This window comes from Mustela lutreola, chromosome 18, assembly GCF_030435805.1.
Source record: "Mustela lutreola isolate mMusLut2 chromosome 18, mMusLut2.pri, whole genome shotgun sequence".
Lineage (NCBI taxonomy): Eukaryota > Metazoa > Chordata > Mammalia > Carnivora > Mustelidae > Mustela > Mustela lutreola.
Genome location: NC_081307.1, coordinates 26,271,036 through 26,281,868, shown reverse-complemented (window position 1 = coordinate 26,281,868; position 10,833 = coordinate 26,271,036). Strand labels below are relative to the sequence as shown.

General features: G+C 44.3%; 1 protein-coding gene and 1 long non-coding RNA gene across 3 annotated transcripts in view; one reads left to right on the top strand and one right to left on the bottom strand.

The window, feature by feature from the left end:
- The first annotated feature begins 42 nt into the window (after window positions 1-42).
- The window catches only part of GTF2E2 (general transcription factor IIE subunit 2), a 67,725-nt gene continuing 56,934 nt past the window's right edge, over window positions 43-10,833 (top strand). The window contains exon 1 of one of the 2 annotated variants that reach the window (XM_059156338.1): window positions 43-263. The gene's annotated coding sequence lies outside the window, so the exon portion shown is untranslated. The remainder of the gene's footprint in view (window positions 264-10,833) is intronic. The other variant, XM_059156337.1, reaches the window with a different exon arrangement.
- On the bottom strand, window positions 5,966-8,247 carry LOC131820645 (uncharacterized). Its single transcript, XR_009349734.1, has 2 exons — window positions 8,055-8,247; window positions 5,966-6,148 (listed from the first exon to the last, which is right to left on the bottom strand). It is a non-coding gene; the product is annotated as an uncharacterized LOC131820645 (long non-coding RNA).

Sequence of the window (10,833 nt, the reverse complement as noted above, 5' to 3'; positions counted from 1 at the left end):
CTGCCGGGACGGAGCTCCTAGTAGCCTGATCAGGAAGTGGCGGGCGGAGTCCCCGGCCAAGTCGCGCCGCCTCAGCCGCTGCCGCCGCCGCCGCCGCCAGTGGCGAGACCCCGACCTGGCGGGGCTGCGCTGGGCGTGCGTGCGGGCAGGCGGGGGCGCTGACGAGGAGCACGAAGCGGTGGCCACGCGGGCGTGGGCGGCGGGTCCAGGTGGAGGCGCTGGGAGGCGGCGGCCGGTCGCGTGGGGCGGCCCTCCTCGCTCAGGTAGGGGCTGCGGCCGCCGGGTGAGGGGAGCGAGCCCGGGCCTGTTGTTCCTCGGGACTGCCTCCTCCCGAGGGGCGAGCGCGTCTTCCAGCTCTCGGGAGGCTGGGGCTGCGGTCCTCCTGGCGAAACACTAAACACAGTCACAACTTCTTGGGAGCATTGTCTTTTAGGCCTGAGGTCTAGGGAGCAAACTTTTGGGTTAGAAAGAGGGGAAGTTCGCAGTCCGAGCTCATTGTGTCTTCCCAGCCCCAGACTTTACAGGAGCAGTAGGTGAGCGAAACGTGTGTGGAGTTTAGGGAACCGCAGTGTCCAACGAAAGGCTGTGATTTAGATGCACCTTGACGGGTTATTATTATTATTATTATTATTATTTTTTTAAGCCGTCTTTTGGGGACTGGGTTTGTAATGATCCCTAAACTTGAGTGAATTCCAGTCGTTTTGTCTGCAAAGTCTAGAGACCTGTTCCAAATCGAAACACTCCGATACCTCGTCATCTCTCCGTTCCTGGGATTTAAGAGGAAAACAGTCTCGATTCTTACCTTGCTGGCTGTTCTTTGCAGTGTTCTTGGGTGCTTAGTGGCCGCTCTGAGGCTTACGCAGGGAAAGGCAAAAGAGAGCAAAAGTAGAAAGGTTGGGAGAAAAAAAAAAAAAAAAAAGAAAGTCGTATGGTAGAGTGGAAAGAACGTGTGCTTTGGAGCCAGAAGATTTTGATTTAATTTTTTGGGGGGGCTTCTCAGTGACCGTCCGTGGAGGAACACGTGAACTCCCTGAGTTGTGATGATTTTTTTTTTTTCAATGGGAACTGGGCATGGTCAGTATATGTAAAGCTCTACGGATTTTTTGAGTAGGGTGAGAAAAAGGAGGAAAAGTTAGGCGGAGCGTGCGATGGTGGGAAAGAGAGAGAGAGAGAGACATTAAGCCTTCGGCTCGAGGTGCCATTTGAACGTCACCCGTAGCACAGAGGTCGCCTTTGTTTTAGAGGCCTTGACCCGCATTTCAGGTCTGGAGTAAGGGAGCATTCGATTTAGGAGGCAGGGGATCGTGCGCTGGCCTGAGTACACATTGGTAAGTACACTTACCAGTGTGTGACCTTAACTGTACGTCTTCATTTCAGATTTCACACATTAAAATAAGGAATAAAACTAATACCTGTTGTCTTCTAGAGTTGTGAGGCTCAAGGGCTGTAAGCATTTAGGTTTTCGTAAACTGTAAGGCTTTTAAGTCTGTGTTAAAACTGAGTAAAAGCCTGCTTTAATTACCTGTCTTTACAAGGTGAAACAAACACGTTTCCTGGTTTTGGCTTGTTGCCCCCACTTTATCACTGGTGATTTCTCCTTTTTCCCCCACACTCCCCCACCGCCTCCCCACCTTCCTCACCCTAGCATAATCATTCTGTTACTTCTTTTCAGATCCAATTCAGAATAGTAGCAGTGAGATAACATATTTGTATAGCTTTATTATTTAAAAAGTTGCTTTTGGCGCGCCGCGCCGGGGTGGGGTGGCTGAGTGGTTAAGCGTATGCCTTTGGCTCTGAACATGATCCCAGGGTGTTGGGATCAAGCCCACATAGGGCTCCCTGCTTAGCGGGAGGCCTGGATCTCCCTCTTCCACTTCCCCTGCCTGTGTTCCCTCTGTCACTGTCTCTTTCTCTGTCAAATAAATAAATAAAATATTCAAAAAAAATTAAAAAATTGCTTTTCACAAACATTATCTAATTTTAAAGTTGGGCTAGATGTACAAAACATTGGTAGTGTCTTCATTCTGCTTATGATAAAATTGGATTTAGAGAGGTCTAGTGCTTGCCTAGGGTCATGTTGCAGTTAGAGGTTAGTACTGAGGGGGTTCTGGAAGTCAGGTCTTTGATACTAGTGCCAGTGACTTACTCATTGAACTAAAGTTTACTCTGATTATTTCTTATCAGTGCTTATATTTTTAACTTTTAGCAGTCTAAGTCACATTTTAGTCATTGCTTTTTAAGCAAGCTGCCCAGTTCTTAAATATTCTTAAATGTAAGCTGCTCGAAGGCAAGGGTTTATCTTCTGGAACTCTTCAAAGCTTAGAGTACATAAACACAAGACAAGTACACAAAGCTTAGAGTCACAAACACAAGGCATTTAATAAAGGCTTGTAAAACCTATAATAAGGCTAAAGCAATTTAAAGATGTTTTTGTGTTCATTATTCATTTAACAAGTATTTATGGAGCTACACAGTGCATGAAGACTTTCACAGTTAAGATAGGGGCACCTGGGTGGTTCACTTGTGAGTTCAAGGCCCGTGTTGGGCTCCACGCTGTGCATGGAACCTATTAAAAACAAAGCAAAACAGTAAAGTAAAAAAAGAAAAAGTTTAGAGTCTTTTTCCTCCCAGACCTTCCTTTCCTGCTTGTGAAGAATGCAAAGACCATTTACATGGTCAGCTTGTTGTGCTTCCTAGACCTTCCATGGTATTCTAGGAGAGTTCAAACAAGAGATGAAATTTTTTTTTTTTTTTAAAGATTTTATTTATTCATTTGAGAGAGAGAGAGAGCAAGCGTGCAAGTGATTGAGAGCATGAGCAGGGGGGAGGGAGAAAGAGAGAAGCAGATTCCCTGCTGAGCAGAGAGCCCAATGTGGGGCTTGATTGAAGGACCCAGAGATCATGAGTGGAAGGCAGATGCAGATGCTTAACCTGCTTAACCATCACAGCCACCCAGGTGCCCCAGGAACTTTTTTCTTAATTGAAGGATATTTGACATACAATGTTAACTTCAGTTTTCAGATATACAAAATCATAATTATTTATTTATTTTAAAGATTTTATTTATTTATTTGATAGAGAATGAGCACAAGTAAGGGAAGCAGCAGGCTGAGGGAGAGGGAGAAACAGACTCCCCACTGAGCAGGGAGCCTGATGCCAGGCTTGATCCCAGGACCCTGGGATCATGACCTGAGCCAAAGGCAGCCCCTTGCCCTCAAAATAGTGATTTTACAACTCAGAACCTTATGCTGTGCTTACCTTTTATCCCCATACAATGCTATTACAAATGGTAATTGATTGTATTCCCTGTACTAAACCTTTCGTCCCCATGACTTATTCCTTAACTGGAGGCTTGTATATCCTACTCCCTTTCACCCTTTTCACCCATCCCCATATCCCACTCATCCCCCTCTCCTCTGGCAACCATGAGTTTATTCTGTGCTTATGGGTCTCAAGAGAGGAACTTTTTAAAAAAATTTCAGCATAGTTAACATACAGTGTTGATATTAGATTCAGGTGTATAATATAGTGACTTACCAGTTTCATACAGTACTCATTGCTCATCAAGTGTACTCCGGATCTCCATCGCCTGTTTCACCCGTCCCTCCCACCCACCTCTGGTAACCTTCAGTTTGTTCTCTATAGCTGAGAGTTTGTTTTTTTGGTTTGTCTCCCCTCTCCTCCTTTGTTTTGTTCCTTAAATGCCACATATGAAATTATATGGTATTTGTCTTTCTCTGACTGCTTATTTTGCTTAGAATTATACTCTCTAGATCCAGCCATGTTGTTGCAAATGGCAAGATTTCATTCTTTTTTATGGCTGAATAATACTCCGTTGTGTGTGTGTATATACATACACCACATCTTTTTAAATTTTTTGTTAAGATTTTTATTTATTTATTTGATGGAGAGAGACATGGTGAGGGAACACAAGCAGGGGAAGTGGGAGAGGGAGAAGCAGGCCTCCTACAGAGCAGGGAGCCCGATGCAGGGCTTCATCCCAGGATGCTAGGATCATGACCCGAGCTGAAACGACTGAGCCACCCAGGTGCCCCTATACCACATCTTCTTTATCCATTCATCTATTAATGGACACTTGGGCTGATTCCATAATTTGACTGTTGTGAATAATGCTACAGTAAGCATAGGGGTGAATACATCTTTTTGAATTAAAGTTTTTATATTCTTTGTTTGAATACCCAGTAGTGTGATTATTGGATTGTAAAAGAAGAGAGGAATATTTTGACCTCAGCTCAGGTACCAATATCATGGTCCTGAGTTCAAATCCCTACTTAAAAACAAATAAAATACATTTTGAGTGATCTGTGGCTTCCCTCATTAACTGACGTTGCTTAGAACTGTGGCGTTTTCCAACTGGGAAAAAAACCAAAAGAGGTCTATCTAGTCCCACCTCCCTCTAAATCAGGAATATTCTGTACATTGTTCTAACAAATTTTAATCCAGCCTTTATATCACTTAATGATAGTTCACTGGTTTATTTATTTTTATTTTTTAAAAAGTATTTACTTGAGAGTGAGTGAGAGAGCACAAGCAGGGGGAGCAGCAGTGGGAGAAGCAGGCTCCCCACCAAACAGGGAGCTTGATGTGGGGCTTGATTCCAGAACCCCAGAATCATGACCCGAGCCAAGGGTGGACGCCTAAGCGGCTGAGCCACCCAGATGCCCTGACAGTTCACCAGTTTTAAAAAATGCCTTTTTTTTTTTTTTAAGATTTTATTTATTTATTTGACAGACAGAGATCACAGGTAGGCAGAAAGGCAGGCAGAGAAAGAGGAAGGGAGGCCGACTCCCCGTTGAGCAGAGAGCCCAACACAGTGCTTGATCCCAGAACTCCAGGATCACAAACCAAGCCAAAGGCAGAGGCCTTAACCTACTGAGCCACCTAGGCACCCCTAAAACACGCCTTTTCATTAAAAGTAATTCTGGGGGCTCCTGGTGGCTCAGTGGGTTAAAGCCTCTGCCTTCAGCTCAGGTCATGATCCCAGGGTCCTGGGATCGAGCCCCACATCAGGCTCTCTGCTCAGCGGCGAGCCTGCTTCTTCCTCTATCTCTCTGCCTGCCTCTCTGCCTACTTGTGATCTCTGTCAAATAAAATAAATAAAATCTTAACAAAAAAAAAAAGAACTGTTTAAAAGTAATTCTGTTGGTTTTCTTTCTCTCTCTCTCTCTCTTTTTTTTTTTTTTTTTTCAGTGAGCCTACATCTGCCTTATTTCTTTCTGCGTGGTAGTTCTGATATTTTTCTTGAGTAGCGTCCAGTAGAAATACAGTGTGAGCTACAAATGTGAACCACGCATATAATTCAAAATTTTCTAGTAGCCATATTTTTTTTAAAAGATTTTATTTATTTATTTGAGAGAGAGACCGTGAGAGAGAGCATGAGTGAGGAGAAGGGCAGAGAGAGAAGCAGATTCCCTTTGGAGCTGGGAGCCCGATGCAGGACTCCATTCCCGGACTCCGGGATCATGACCCGAGCCGAAGGCAGTTGTCCAACCAACTGAGCCACCCAGGCATCCCTAGTAGCCATATTTTTTTAAAAACTAGAAAAAGGGGTGCCTGGGTGGCTTAGTTGTTAAGCATCTGCCTTCAGCTCAGGACATGATTCCAGGGTCCTGGGATCCAGCCCCGCATCGGGCTCCCTGCTTGGCGGGAAGCCTGCTTCTCCTACGCCCCCCTGCTTGAGTTCCCTCTATCACTGTGTCTAATAAATAAATAAAATCTTAAAAAATAGGTCACCTGGGTGGCTCAGTGGGTTAAGCCTCTGCCTTTGGCTCAGGTCATGATCTCAGGGTCCTGGGATGGAGTCCCCTGTCAGGCTCTCTGCTCAGCGGGAAGCCTGCTTCGCTCTCTGCCTGCCTCTCTGCCTACTTGTGATATCTCTCAAATGAATAAATAAAATCTTTGAAGAAAACTTAAAAAAATAAAAACTAGAAAAAATTAGGGTGAATTAATTTTTAAAATGTTTTTATTTTTAAAATTGTATTTAAAATTTTTCATTATTGAAGTATAATTGACCGGGGTCTTTGGGACCTTCAGTTCATTAAGTGTCTGATTCTTGATTTCAGTGCAGGTCTTGATCTCAGGGTCATGGGTTCAAGTCCTATGTTGGCCTCCATGCTGGGTGTGGAGCCTACATTTAAAAAAAGAAGTATAATTGACATAGAATGTTATATTAGGGGCGCCTGGGTGGCTCAGTGTGTTGGGCCACTGCCTTGGGCTCACGTCATGATCTCAGGGTCCTGGAATCGAGTCCCACATCGGGCTCTCTGCTCGGCGGGAAGCCTGCTTCCCTCTCTCTCTGCCTGCCTCTCTGTCTACTTGTGATCTTTCTCTGTCAAATGAATACATAAAATCTTAAAAAAAAAAAAAGAATGTTGTTTTAGGTATACAACGTATTGATTCAACAAATACATACATTACTCAATGCTCGTTGTCGGACTCCGGTAGGTTTTGCGGGCCGACAGGCACGAGGAGAGCGTCCGGGCCAGCCGGTAGCTCCCCTTGGGGCTGAGCGGGATGGCGAGTGTCGCGAGTCCAGGCGCATTAACGAACCACACCAGACTCGGGGGATCTGTCGAAGCAGGATCTCACTTTATTGAGCGGGGTTGCAGCTTATATTGGGTAGGGGATGGGAAATGAGGTCAGCGGGGAGAGAGCCTATGGGGTTTGGTTACGTAGTCAGTAACTGGGTAGGGTGTGTTGGGCGAGAGGAGGAAATATCAGAGATATGCGGAACCAAAACCGCCACGTTGGCGCCAATACTGCCATGGTGGCGCCTTTTCTAGCCGGAAGAGAAGGCAGGCCAGCGCCATCTTTGCTGTGCCCAACATTTCCCCCTTTTGTTTTTGTAGGCATGACTTCTGTCTTAGGTTGCCAGTGGTGAGGTAACAGACTTACCCGTCATTGAGGGTCATACAGCAAAGGTATGTCCTCTGTCTTAGGTTGTTCTGTCCCTCCCATTGGTCTTACCCGTCATTGAATATCATGCAGCTACAAGGGGAACTTTCCTCTAAGGCCTGTCTTAGGTTGCCCCGGTCTTCATGGGGTCTTACCCGTCATTGGCCAATAAAGGTCATTGGCGCTATTAGTAGGTGTCTTCATCATGGGCGGCCAATCTCTGATAATGTACTTGGACATTCATTAATTGAATGGCTTCCATCCTCTTTTGCACGAATTGGGCCAACTTGTTTATAATGCAGGGGCCAAAGGAAACTAGGAGGAGTAGGGTTAAGATGGGTCCCAGGAAGGGGAGGACGAAGGGGAGTAGACCATTAAAGCCTGTCCAAAAACACTGCCTTTTTAAGCTCCTTAAGGTCCCCAGGCTCCCATGGGTACCATGGAGCTGGACGGTTACCCCCTGGGTTAACATTAACAGGGAAGAGAGAACAACTGGAGGTCTCAGGGGAGGTATGTTCTGGAGGGGGGGGACAATAAGGTGACGGCTGAATAAAGGGGTTAGTGGAGGGGGGTCGCACAGGGGGGCTCTTACTTCGAGGTTTGGGTTGGAGATCTGGGGGCCAAGGGGCTTCATCAAAAGGGTTTAGAGGGGGATAGAGTTTTTTGGGTCTAGCGGAGGGGCCGTCAGGAATGTTTGAGGCAGGAGTGGGAGACTTCTCTTGTGGCTTGTCTGATATAGTCGGAGTGGGCGTCCCAGAAGGGAGTTTGGTTGCCTCGGATTGGGAAGGGGGAGGGGTGCAAGATTTCGGGGGGCAAGGTGACTCCTTAAGCCCCTTTGGGGGTCTGGGTGGAAAGCAACTCTTTAGTGCCGCCAGAGTAGGATATGTACCCAAAGGGGGTATCTCCCCCCTGTTTACGTGGGCTTTATGGATTAGCTGTTCAATACGATCCCACGTGTCCCAATCAAAAAGGTTACCTTCCGGAAGCCAAGGAGCCACCTTAACAAAGGCCTCCCATGTCTTAAGGGCTTGGGAATCGGTGAGGGAAAGACCGCGGCTTCTCAAAAGGAAATGCAGGGATTCGAGGGCAGGGTCACTTTTGGAAGATGACTGCCCCATAATTTATGGGGGTACACTCACCCGAAGACCGATTGGCCCGTCAGCGAGAAGAACGAGGAGAGAGGGTCCTCACACGGGGCACCAGTTGTCGGACTCTGGTAGGTTTTGCGGGCTGACAGGCACGAGGAGAGCGTCCGGGCCAGCCGGTAGCTCCCCTTGGGGCTGAGCAGGATGCGGAGTGTCGCGAGTCCAGGCGCATTAACGAACCACACCAGACTCGAACCACACCAGACTCGGGGGATCTGTCGAAGCAGGATCTCACTTTATTGAGCGGGGTTGCAGCTTATATTGGGTAGGGGATGGGAAATGAGGTCAGCGGGGAGAGAGCCTATGGGGTTTGGTTACGTAGTCAGTAACTGGGTAGGGTGTGTTGGGCGAGAGGAGGAAATATCAGAGATATGCGGAACCAAAACCGCCACGTTGGCGCCAATACTGCCACGGTGGCGCCTTTTCTAGCCGGAAGAGAAGGCAGGCCAGCGCCATCTTTGCTGTGCCCAACACTCACCATAAGTATAGTCCCCCTTTGTTACCATGAAACATTATAAAATTATTATTGACTATATTCTGTAATGCTGTACTTATCATCTCCATGACTTGTGCATTTTATAACTGAAGTGTATACCTCTTAATCTCCTTTACCAGTTTTTCCCATCTCCTCACCAACCTCCCCTTTGGCAACTACCAGTATGTTCTGTATATTTAACAATCTGTTTGTTTTAGTTTTGTTTTTTTTAGATTATATGCATAAATAATATCATATAGTATTTGTGTCTGCTTATTTCACTTAGCATAATACCCTCTAGGTTCACCAGAGTTGTCTCAAATGTCAAGATCTTTCTGTCTTTTTTTTTTTTTATGGCTAATAATCCATTGTATGTGTGTATATCACATTTTCTTTATCTGTTGATAGACACTTGGGTTGCTTCCATATATTGGCTATTTTAAATAATGCTGCAATAAACATAGGGCTGCATATATCTCTTTGAATTAGTGTTTTTGTGGGGCACCTGGGTGGCTTAGTCATTGTGTGTCTGTCTGTGGCTGAGATCATGATCTCCGGCTTCTATGATCGAGCCCTGCATTGGGCTCCCCTGCTCAGTGGGGAGTCTACTTCTCCCACTCCCCCTGCTTGTGTTTCCTTTCTCTCTCTCTTTCTCTCTGTTGGATAAATAAATAAAATCTTAAAAAAAAAAATAGTGTTTTTGTTTTCTTTGGGTAAATGCCATTAGTGGAAGTATTGGATCATATAGTATTTCTATTTTTAGTTTTTTGGAACCGCCATACTGTTTTCACAGTGGTTGTACCAGTTTGCATTCCCATCAACAGTGCATGAGGGTTGCTTTTTCTTCATATCCTCGTCAACACTTGTTATTTCTTGTCTTTGATACCAGCCATTCTGACTGTGAGGTGATATCTTACTGAGATTCTGATTTGCATTTCCCTGATGATTAGTAAAATTAAGCATCTTTTCCTGTTATCTGTTGGCCATTTGTATGTCTTTGGAAAAAAAAGTCTATTCAGGTCCTCTACCCATTTTTTATTCTGAGTGGTTTTGTTATTTTTGGTGTTAAATTATGTAAGCTCTTTATATATATTAACCTCTTATCTGTTATATCATTTACAGATGTCTTCTCTCATTCAGTAGGGTTTCTTTTTGTTTTGATGGTTTTCTTTGCTATGCACAAGCTTTTTATTTTGATTAAGTCTTAGTAGTATATTTTTGGTTTTGTTTCCCTTGCCTGAGGAGATATATCTAGAAAAATATTGCTAAGGCTAGTGTCTAAAAGATTACTGTCTTTGTTATCTATTATGGGATTTAAGGTTTCAGGTCTCATATTTGGTCTTGGATCCATTTTAAGTTTATATATGTGTGTGGTGTAAGAAAGCGGTCCAGTTTCTTTTTTTTTTTTTTTTTTGCATTAGCTGTCCAGTTTTTCCAACACCTGAAGGGACTGTCTTTTCCCCCATTGTATGTTCTTGCCTCCTTTGTTGTGGATTCATTGACACTTCAGTGTGGGTGTATTTCTGGGCTCTCCGTTCTTTTGATCTGTGTGTCTCTTTTTGTGCCAGAATCATACTGTTCGGTTACTGTAGCTTTGTGTATATCTTGAACTCTGGGACAGTGATACCTCCAGCTTTGTGCTGCTTTTTCAGAATTACTTTGTCTTTTCAGGGTCTTTTGTGGTTTTATACTAATTTTAGGATTATGTGTTCTAGTTCTGTGAAAAGTGCTATTGGTGTTTTGATTGGGATTGCATTGAATGTGAAGATTGCTTTGAGAAGTAAGGACATTTTAATGATATTCTTTTAATCCATGAGCATGGAATATCTTTTCATTTGTTTTTGTCATCTTCAATTTCCTTCATCAGTGTCTTATAGTTTTTAGAGAGTAAGTCTTTGACCTCCTTGGCTAAATTTATTCCTGGGTATTTTTATTCTTTCTGGTGCAATTGTAAATGAGATTTTTTAAAGATGTCTCTTTCTACTGCTTTGTTTTTAGTGTATAGGAACAGAACAGATTCCTATATATGAATTTTGTATCCTGCAATTCACTGAATTCATTCATTTATTTTTTTGTGGAATCTTTGGGTGTTCTATATGCAGTATCATGTCTTCTGTAAATAGAGTTTCACATGTTCATTACAAGTTTGGATGCTTATTTTTTTATATAATTTTTTTTTAAAAAAGATTTTATGTGAGAGTGAGTGTGTGAATGGCAGGGGTCAGAGGGAGATGGATAAACAGACTCCCTGCTAAGTTGGTAGCTTGATGTGGGGCTTAATCCCATGACCCTGAGATC